Below are 11,434 nucleotides of genomic sequence, written 5' to 3'. Positions count from 1 at the left end.
AGCCCTCCTCAAATGGTGGAGTGACCGGATTTCATAGCAATCACCTATCCTACAGCCCTTCTCAAATGGTGCATTACACCGCATTTCATAGCAACCACCTATTTTACAGCCCTTCTCAAATGTTGCAGTACACCGCATTTCATAAAGCAAGCTAAAATTAATGACAGCAAAGTGAGATTCGGAAATGCAGAAGTTAGGGAAAATAAGAAATATGGGGATTTTATAAGGTTTAAGATGTTTCGTCATGTCAGGGAGGTCCAGTCTTTATCCACTTTATGATTCAAGGAATTCTATGTTAAAGAATAAGTTTTTTGGACTTAAGGGAACTCAAAACATGTATTTCCGTCGAAAAATAGAATTCGAAATTTTGAAGAATCGCAATACTTTTCCTTACTACTTATTCCATATATATAAAAGTGAAATAAAAATGATAATAAAGCAGGTATGATTATTAGTCTGTAGTAGCATTAGTCTATTCGGCTTTACTTAATAATATTTCTTTAAAGATTAAAGTATAAAATGTCAATTAAAAATAAATTCAATATAAAACATATTTAAAAAAGATAAAAAAACCTGAAGCCTTTTAATTTAATACTAATTCATAAATTGTCAACTTTTCGTTCAATCGAGGCATCATTTTGTCAGATGTTGACAAATTGATTTTTAATTATTTAGAAACTGGAAGTAAAAAATTAGCTAAGAGCAAGGCGTGGCATAAAAAAGTAGGGAGTAGGGACTCCCTCCCCCAAAGAAATTAAAGCTAAAAGGCCCACGCCCACGACTTACGTTGAGGTTAATAGGAATGTCCACTATTGTGATATAAATTGAAACAGAAGGGAGCCGGTGTTTGGCTTGCACTCTTCCCCTATTCTTCAGCCACGCCCCAGGTCCATCATAAGGCCCGCCTTTTCGGCTTCACTTTTCCTGCCATGTTACCCGCTCTTACACTCCTTCCTCCAAGTTTGAAACATAGACATGTTAGTAAACCAACTCTAACTTTGACTTCTTAGATTTGAAGTTATTATTTTGTAATTTTGCAAACCCTCCTCATCCCTACAACAAACTGAATATTATATTAACATGAAAATATTTTAAAGATTTATCACCGCTCTGTTACAGGTTGGTGAAATGTCTTCGCCTTCTAATTACAGTTTTCCTACAAACGTCGAGCTTTCACGTTTTGAACTGCTTCCTACAAACTCAATTTCGGCCAATCCTAGCTTTCCACAAGATTTCATTATGCTACATCATTATGTTCTCTCTCGAAATATTGTATTACAAGATATTTAACGGATGCATCTTCTGCTTCTTCAACTTCGATACTAACATGGAGAACGACGCGGAAGAAGATAAATTGCTGGTGACTACGATAAGCTATCAGGTCTTCCTGATCTCTTACCATTTGCGCAGAGTATGCGCCGGAGTGAAAGGCGTCTTTACCATAATCCGGGATGTGTTCACGGTCCTCGAAATGGTGAAGTCTGTATTCCGGGATAGAGGAGCTGGCGCCATTCTTTTCATAATGTTCTTCTATAACCTTCCCGATGCTTTACTCTCTCTGGTCTGCATCATCAGATCCGACACTGCAGACTCGTACTCGCCCCGCGCAAGACGATCCCCGAAGCTCGAATTCCTGTATTCCTTGATGTACACTATCACAAATTTCTTATTAAGTACGTTCCTTTTGCGGGCTATGGGAACGAAAAATTGCCCTCCACTGTTTTTGACTATAGGATACATTTTTAAAATATTTTCAACTAGTTTAGTTTTGAACTTCTTGGTGATGGTTCTGAGGAGGAGGTATATAGCCGCTGTAATCTCCTTCTACAAACAGCTATTCCAACGGACAATAAGACTAGAAATCAACTATCATGAATATTATGAGGATTAAAGTCTCGAAACATAAAAAAAAATCAGAGGTATTAAATATTACTGAATTTATTTTTATAAACAAATGAAGAGATCGGATCAATGGAACGAATATTGTGAAAAAAGTCAACCTCTTACTCTTGCGGTTGATGACATGTTGCAGATCCCTGTGAATGTACGAAAATTGAATTTCAAATAATTTACAGAACTGAAACTATATTTTTTCAGCGCTAAGACACCAACTGTGGTTTTGATGATTTGTGTAAATAAACTGAAAATATAAGAAGGCAGTGATTTTAATCCACATTCAATACAAATAGAATAATAGACATAGTAATTTTTATTTATAGAAATAATAATAATAAATATGTTTATTGTTATAATTTTATTTTAGTAAAAAACAAATATTAGCTTTTAGAACCAAACCTAGTAATAGATTGACTGCTATGCTCGTTGCCATTATTGTAGTATTTATCGTATTAAACTATTTAATTATTATTTTTCCTTGTCTAAATAAAATCAGTTGTATCCAAATTAGAGTCTCAAAACATTCTTTATTTTCTCAAAAGTCAAACGTTTCAGACAATTCGGCTATCCTCAAGGACAATCTTTTTTTTTTTTTAATAATTTATTTATTGATATTTACAACTGTATACACATATATACAACAAGTAAATTAGCTGTAGGTGACATAGTGACATGATAAAAACATGTGGAGAATGGAGAATAAAAAGAATGTGGACCCACTGATAGAACTCCAATAACATTTCTAGAGGAGAAGATCTCGAGGCCATCTTCTTTTCAGACGTTTAGGAGGATTATTAGGTAATGAAGGAGAAGCCAGGTTAGAAACAAGTGGATTTGGGTGGTTGAGAAGTTTATCATGGAAGGAACGGTATCTGGTTCTGGCCAAATCGGCAACATATGGAATATTGGCGTCCTGATGGATGACTTGATTTGTGACAAAGTAAGGAGCATTAAGGATTTTGGACTGTAAGGATTGGATTCTGGAGGAATTTGATGGTTTAGTGGAGCCCCAAAGCTCAACTCCGTTTGTTCAGATAGGCCTTATAATAGTCATGTAGATCAGTCTTTTCAAGGACAATCTTAAAAACCAATTTACACTCACATATATTATTTTAAAACAATTTGTGAAGGCTGCCAAGATCAATATTTTCAGTAAAAATTACCCTATTTTGTCACTATTTCATTTATATTAAACTTAATAAAGCTATCATGGGTTATGTATCATAGCAAGCTGTAATATAGTTAAATTGATTATAATTAATAGGTTAACTTTCGTTCTAGGATTTCTATTACTTGTTAATTATACATACATATAACATCTTTATAAACGTTTATTTGCGATATTTTAAATCAAAATTAAACCTCTAAAGTTAATTGACAAGATTTGAAACAAAGTATTTACATCAAATTAGCAGAATTTTAAAATATGCATTCATAAACTAGAGTTATTGTTTCGAAAGGCTAAGAAAATACTTGATCAAATCACTGCGCAAATATGTATGTGCTGACAGTTCTAAAACATTACCAACGTGTGGCTGCAGTACATTTGCCTTTGATGTATATTTAAAAACCTACTCTCAAAGGGTCTGCCCCAAATTCAGGTCAAGTTGTACCGAACAATCGAAATAATTCAATTGATCAGCCAAAGTTTGCCATCACCTTCGACTATTTGAAGTGGTCAAAAGTGCATTAACGGTTATTTGGTCAACCTTGGGGCTACGAGAGGGGATATCAACTATAAGGTATTGACAGCAGCTGTTGGCAGACCAGACAAAAGGTATTTGGCGAGAATTTCCTTGGCACGGGAGCTAATCGTCCTGTTTGTGTTGTCAGCTAACTTTACTTAAGTGGATTCGGATGAACACGCTCTTTTTTATTTAGAAATAGAGATCACAAAATAGCGGATACGGCTGCTTACATTCTCTTTTAATGTGGAGGTTATATGTGAATGCTTACTTTAGTCACCAATAAATTGAGCTAGAAGGCACAAGTTAATGTATGAAACGTCATTAATGTTCCAGTTAGCAATAATATTTATTTTAATGCAAGTGATTTCTTTAGATAATAGCATAATATTAGAGGTATTCATGATTGTTAATTTAACATGTTAAAGCGTGTTAAATGGAGAGATATTTTCTTCTTTTAGCATGTTAAAACGATATAACTTATAGCAAATTTGCGAGTCTGTTACTAGAGCTGGAGAATGACATCATACAACAGACCAACTGAGCTCGTCACCGTTTTGTTTGTTCTCGTGTTAGGTTACTTGCTCGTAGTTTGTGTTTTGTATTAATATTGTTTTGAATGTTTTTAAATCTAATAAAGCAATAGATGACAATGACAATAATGTGTCAATTAGCACATCTTGATTCTTTTCCTTACAAGTTAGAAGATCAACAAGACACTCAGTAGCCAAACTTTCACACAACTTCCACTTTTCACTCAATTTTGTCCTGTAATAAATTATTTTAATCAAAACTTAGAACTAAACAATAACATGAAGTTTTAGAAGGAAAGGTTTTGAAACGAGTTGTTTAGAAAATCCGCAAGGATCTCTTATGCATTTAACATTTAACATGACTCAGGGCTGCTCACAATGCTATAATTATAATATTTAACGTGGTAAAACGTTTTACATTTAACACAACATAATAAATACCCCTATTGTAGTCAAAATAATTTTAAGGAAGGTATAATATCGATGCCTTACTTCAGAGTGGTGCTAAGTACATTTGCACTAATTAATTATTTATATAACTCATTTTAATATTTTACTTATTATGTAAATATATAATTATTTAAATTGGCTAACACCAAAGGGGTTATGTAAATAGACATGAGATTTGAGGATGGGTTAATGGCGGGTCGGGCAGCCCGCCAGCTCAGCACCTCATTAACTTGCAATAAGCATTATTGGTAATTAGTGTATCTATCGTCTTAACTCCTTACAAATATTACATATATTGATAAAGCAACTTGGTTTAAATCTTTAAACAGAGAATATCAATACAAATGTTCCAGATTTATTTGAGTATGGATAAGAATAATTTAATGATAAATAAATCATTAAAATTAAAAAATGTTTATTTACGCTATCTATTTATTATTTAAAAATATACAATGAATCTAAGTAATAAATAACTTAATCGAAACTATACATGCAAAACAATTAATATTTGTCTAAAATGTCTAAATAGATTTGGTCATAATTGTGGCCAGTTTCTATGTTTCTTGGGTCTCAAATACATCAATAAGTTTCAATAATTTTAAAAACGACTGTGTGGTATATGAAATCACTAGATTAGAACATATTAAAAATTGTAATAAATGTCTTCTTTTTGGGTGTGAACTAAAAACTGAAATGGAAATTATAATCTAATTGGGAAATTATAACGTAAAATTATTCAATTGGGCTTGGTAAATATGTAAAATATACCAATGACAGTAACTTGAAATAGATAAATACTGAAGCTTACGGAAAATTCCTATTAATTTTAATTCGTGCTCAATAGAAAGAAAAACATGGAAATCCATGGGGATTTTTCTTAATTCAGTTCAAAGATTTTGAGAAAATCTACCAAAAGGATCATATTCTACATTTTTGAAAAACTATTATCTAAAAACGTGAGATATGTAATGGGAGGCACCAGCTGGAATTTTTAGCTTTAAGTAATTTCTTATGCCGACACCAAAGGAACCGCTGGACCTAGTCAGAGACCCGATCGACAAAACATTAAAAGTAATGTATAGATATGTGTAAACATCAAGGGTCCCCATGCAGTCCTGGGGACGGTTGACCGCGTAGGCAGAGGTAAACAAATAAACAGCCCTTATCTCACACGTGGCCACTTCAAATACCTCGGGGAAAATACATAAAGAAGAAAGCCGGCTTAATTTAAACATGAAAGGGAGGAAAAAGACCGACTTTCGCCGAAGGTCATTGGACCTTCTCACCCCCTCTGAACATAGAAAAACCAATCAGAAGAACAGAAATCAAAAGGGGGATGAGTCAGAAGGGGAGGGAAGAAAATAAGCAAAAAGGAGCAGAAGGAACGGTCGAGGAACACTGGAAGACGAGAGGACCGGACTTGAAGGTCAGAGGACAGTGGGATTCAGTCTGAGGGAAGATCAGAGGAAGACCGTGGGGAGACAGTGAAAGAGAGTCTCGGAAGAGTTCGCGGAACAGTCCTGGAAGAGGAGAGTTTGGATGAAGAGAGAGTGGCTGACTAGTTAGAGGCCAGAGGAGAAAGTCACCCATCGCAGGGATTCAGCAGCGGTCGCGGCAAGGGGCGGCATGACTCGGGGCTCAAGATCCGCTTAGCTACTTCAGCCAAGCTTAACAAGCGCATTAAAACAAGTAAGACCTTTTCTGTTGTAATTTGAATGACAGTAATAGTATTAATAACTTAGAGTCAGTATAAATATCAAAGGTTCTTCTCAATTCATAATATAACAATTAAAGTATAAGGAAACAGGTCAACCATGCTCTCTCATAATGTTATTCTTGGTAATGTATATATGATTGTAAATATAAAGTATGTAACAAATACTTTATAATTAAGAATCCCTCCATGCCACCTCATATATAATAGCATAGTAAATTGGGGAACACGATACCGTTGGAAAGGAACTCCAATGATTAATTATAGATATTCATATCTAGATATACCATGGCGAGGGGATCTTTGGATATAGTGTTTGAATTAAATATAGCACATACTTTTTCAGACGGTTTCCATCAGGAACCGATAGAGATACATAATACAAATACACAAATACATAATAGAAATACAAATAAATATAAATGCAAGAATTGATGAATAAATTTCAATATAATACGTGCGCCAAGATGAAGCAGGTATACCACGAGTAGAGATTGTTGTGGAGGAATTATACTCTTAACTTCACTTTTTCACTTTTGTATATAGGTTATATCTAGTATTGCTAATGTGAAAAATTTCGAATCCGAATTTTCAACGGAAAGACATGTTTTCCCAAAAGCGGCTCTGTCGATTTTTATTAACCTCACCATATCAATGTACCATCAGCAGATCTATAGGTTATGTATATATTTGGTAACATTTCACCCGATGCTACTTATATACTACACGTTATGTGCAAACATTAGTAATAAAATATTTTAAAATAAACGTTCCTCCTTTAAACAATTAGATAAGTGTTTTAATTGAACTTATCTGTGTCATTCGCTGTTCCTGTCAAAAATCCGAGGGAATGTTATTATTAATTTTCGTCATGAATAAATCTTTTACAATTTTTCACAGCGGAGTAAATTACGTTGGAAAGGAATCTGATGACAGTTGGGACAAAATATTAAAAATGGTCTTTTAGAAGTGATATAGGCTCTTTAGAAACCCCAGTTCTGAAATACGTCCACAATACATTATAGTTATTTATAACTTTATGCTAAATTCTCAAACCATTCCGGAGGATGACTTCAAAGTGATTTTTCCTTTATCTACCCATGAAAATTCTGTCGAGAGGTCAGAACGAAAAATTTGTTAATCACTATCAAAAGAGAAAAATAAGTGTGTAGATATATAAAACACACATATATAAATATATACATGTAATATGTTAATGATAATGTATTTATTTATAATAGCAATATATACAACCGTATTTCTTAAATTTAATGACTTTAATTTTTTATTTTGTGTGACAAAAATAACTTGTTATTTAAAAATGTGGTGCAGTACGCGCACCAAAACATTCGCTTACCACCTACAGTTACACCTACAAACCTCCTCAATATTTTGTACATTGGTGAGCTAGTATTGAAGTTATCGCGATTTTTGTTACTTACCAAAATATTACATAGAGAAATACTTTATTTATCTATGCTGCCTAAATACATTAGGTTGCTATCTCACACAACATACTTATCAACCGGTAATCGGACAAATATAAATTACACATACATGGTACCATATAATAAAAAAAAAAGAGATACAATAATAAGATATAATAAACAATTTTTTTCCCCTACAGTTTCCTTTTACATTCAAAATTTTTATAAAATTATAAAAAAAATTTTTTTATTTTCTGTTGCTATAAAAATTTGTATTATTACTTATTAATTATTATGTATTATTACTATAGAATTCCTCGAGATGGGAATAAAGAACATAAAATTTCTTATAATATTTTAAGAAAATATAATAAAGCCGTATTGCAATCATAAGAGTCTTGGCTTTTCCTTCTATTCTTCACTATCGCCTTTATTTATTCATAGAATTCTTTAAGATTTGTATTTATTCATTGTTTATTAATGCTAACAATAAGAACTGTTACTTTTTTTTTCAAATAAACAAATTTAAAGGTGTTTTAGAGAATAGTTTTTAAAAAATTTGTTAACTAATGTTAATTGCTCATATTAAAAATCATTCACTTCCACATTGACATGGTAAGTTTAATAAAATCGTTTGAGTTGGTTTCGAGAAAAATGAAAAAAAAAAAAAAAAAATGTGAAAAATAAATTCTAAAAAGTGGCACCTTCAGTTGATTTTATTAACAAATATTTTGTGAGATTAGGTTTTTTGTCCTTAGGGGAGCTCAAAACATCTATCACAAGAGCCCAAGAGGAGAAAAAAAGGCAGTTATTTCACCAAAATTTTTGATTACTTAATTGAAAACTATGTATAATTACTAGTGAAAATTGATGAGTCTGCCAAGTATAATTAGGGGGAATAAAAAATGGCGGCTGTTTCGAAACGCTAAAATTAATTATTTTTTTATTCGGAGCTCTATATCTTTACAACTACCAACAACAATAGAAAATCTAAGAGAGCATCATTTAAAGTAGAGTAAATTTGCTAAAATGTAAGCCCTAAGAGAGCTATTTACGTTCAATAGTTCTTGAGATATAGATTTTTAAAAAGCAACATTTCAAAAGAATGTTGTATGGAACGTACTGAAATATCATTAGTTAGTTAATTTATTATGAGAAATCTACATCTCAGGAACTATGTGACGTACATATGTCTATTAGCACTCAAATTAAATCTAGTCTAATGTACTATTAAGTAGTTTATAACGTTTGTTTTCGTAGGAATAGTAGTTTTCATGAAATCTGCTAAAATAAATGGATTTATAGTTGTTCGGATAAATTTTCATTTGCCAAATTTATATTCATATTTGAATATCATAAAACCTACTACAACTACGAAGATAAGTGTCATAAACTAATTTATACTAAGTTAAATTTCCTTTGTTTTGAGTGTTGGCAGACATGTGGGTTATATAGGTCTAGAGATATATTTTTTTTCAAAAATCCAACATTTTATACTAACAACTAGAAATCAACATTTTGTAAGTTTATTTTGTCAAATATCATAGAAACTACTACTCCTACAAAGATAAATATTACCAACTATTTTATAGTAAATTTAACTAGCTTTGAGTGCTGGCAGGCATCTGTACGTCCAATGGTTTCTAAATAAAGTTTTTCATAAATCAAACTTATTGTCCGAACAACTATAAATCAATTTATTTTAGCAAATTTCATGAACACTACTATTCCTACTAAGGTAAAGGTCATAAACTACTTTATAGTCCATTAAACTAGCTTTTATTTGATTGCTAATAGACATCTGTACGTCACATGGTTCCTGAGATATAGAATCATAAAAATAAATTAACTAACTACTGACACTTCAGTACATTTTTATGAAATGTTGCTTTTTAAATGGCTAAATCTCGAGAACTATTGGACGTAAATAGCTCTATTAGGGCTAATATTTCAGCAAATTTACTCTTCTTTAAATAATCTTCTTTTAGATTTTCTATTGTTGTTAGTAGTTATTAAGATATAGAGCTCCGAATGAAAAATTAATGGTTTTTTAACGTTTTGAAATAGCCGCCATTTTTCATGAAAAGTTTTGAAAGTAAAAGTTCTTGTCAATTTCTTCAAAAAGTTAAAATTTTGTAATTTTGGAAGTAATTTCGTCTGCCCTATCCAAATGCTTTTTCCATTACATACAGACGAAACCACATCAATTTCTAATTTCTTTTTTTTAGATATTTTCTCAATGAACAATTAATTTTACTTATTTTTAATTTTATTATCCATATTTTTCCGTCGTTCCTTACCAACGTTTTGTGCTCAATTTATTTTTTGCGATATACCTTTTAGTTGATTTTCAAGGATTCGCAAAATTCACTGTTGTACAAAAAGTTATTAATTTCATTTTCCATTTGAATATTTACAATTGCCTTGAACATTCTCTGCCCTATATATTTTTCTGATTCAATATAGGAAACCACTAAGTGGATTTTTATGATATAATAATAATAATATTTTTTATTTATTCTGTTATTTAGAATAATATTCAGTCGTCAAAATTAGGCTTTGAGCCTTAGAGTGAAATACAAAATAAGAATGAAATTATAAAACGTCATAAAATATAATAAAATAATGAATTTGAAAAGATAAAAATGAACAACAATAATTAACAGAATATACATAATAAGAATAGAACAAATAAAGTAAAACCATATCATAAAACATAAGATGACAAACATTTCTGATAATAAATAATAGAAAACAAAAATGATAAAATCAAATATAATTAAAATAAAAATAATAAATGGAAAGGTACAATTTCTGCAAAGAATAAATGAAAATCTGAAACATTAAGTAGAGAAAATATATAAACCTTCTTTGAAACTTTCAATTGTTATTCTTCCGGAATTGGATGGACAGAAGGTGGTCGAAGATACGGGATTTGTAGGTTGGAAGGGTATCAGAACTACTAATGAAGAAGGGAACAGAATTCGATAGGGATGAGGAACGGATGAGGAAGCATCTACCAAATGCTGCGGTTCGATGATTATTTTGTATCAGACGTTAAAGCAGGCCCTCTCCCGCAAAACACTCGACTGAATTTAACTAAAATATTTATAAAATAGGAATATAATTGACATTACTAATTTGCTATAAAGAAATGTAAGAGAGGAAATCTGGTTTCTCGAGATTAAATTAACAAATATTAACTTTTTCATATATAGCAGTTTAACAAAAATTACAAAGACATGAACATATGAATGCGATCGGAAGAGATTGGTAGGTCTCGGTTTTTTCCGATTCGAATTGCTATTTTTCCTTTTTACACATTTAGTTATCCACCAAATTCTTAATATTTCGTATTTATTCATTATTTATTGTTGCTGACAATGGAAACTGGTTATTTATTTCAAATAAACAAGATTAACGGTATTTTAGAAAACGACTTTTTCAAAATTCGTCATTTAAAAGCCCTATGGGACTATTTAAATGAAAATAATACTTATCTCATATTAAAGAAAATTTAAGATGAATGGAATATGGTCCGGGTGCGGTAAAAAAAAACTCAAATAGTAGATAATTATACTATTATATTGAGCCAACGTTTCGCCCCACGTTGCAGGGCTTCGTCAGGGCTGTTTTGACGGCAGTCAAAAAACAAAGTGAGTGACATCATGGAAGATTATTGATTGGCCGTGTGTATAGATGAATGGAATATGGTCCGGGTGCGGTAAA

The 11,434-nt window shown here is 31.6% G+C and overlaps 2 protein-coding genes and 1 long non-coding RNA gene across 4 annotated transcripts in view; 2 read left to right on the top strand and 1 right to left on the bottom strand.

Moving 5' to 3' along the window:
* LOC106677328 (uncharacterized) overlaps positions 1 to 2,169 on the top strand; it is a 4,878-nt gene extending 2,709 nt beyond the window's left edge. Inside the window, exon 2 of the long non-coding RNA XR_010844597.1 lies at positions 1,120 to 2,169. This is a non-coding gene — a long non-coding RNA (uncharacterized lncRNA). The remainder of the gene's footprint in view (positions 1 to 1,119) is intronic.
* LOC106677329 (cyclin-dependent kinase 2-interacting protein) overlaps positions 1 to 11,434 on the bottom strand; it is a 57,621-nt gene that overhangs the window by 25,769 nt on the left and 20,418 nt on the right. The window lies entirely within an intron of this gene.
* Positions 1 to 11,434, top strand: part of LOC106677330 (homeobox protein HMX1) — a 44,106-nt gene that overhangs the window by 20,126 nt on the left and 12,546 nt on the right. The window lies entirely within an intron of this gene.

Source organism: Halyomorpha halys, unplaced genomic scaffold (genome assembly GCF_000696795.3).
Source record: "Halyomorpha halys isolate HHAL.00 unplaced genomic scaffold, Hhal_1.1 Scaffold94.1, whole genome shotgun sequence".
Lineage (NCBI taxonomy): Eukaryota > Metazoa > Arthropoda > Insecta > Hemiptera > Pentatomidae > Halyomorpha > Halyomorpha halys.
This window is presented reverse-complemented; position numbering and strand designations above follow the sequence as displayed.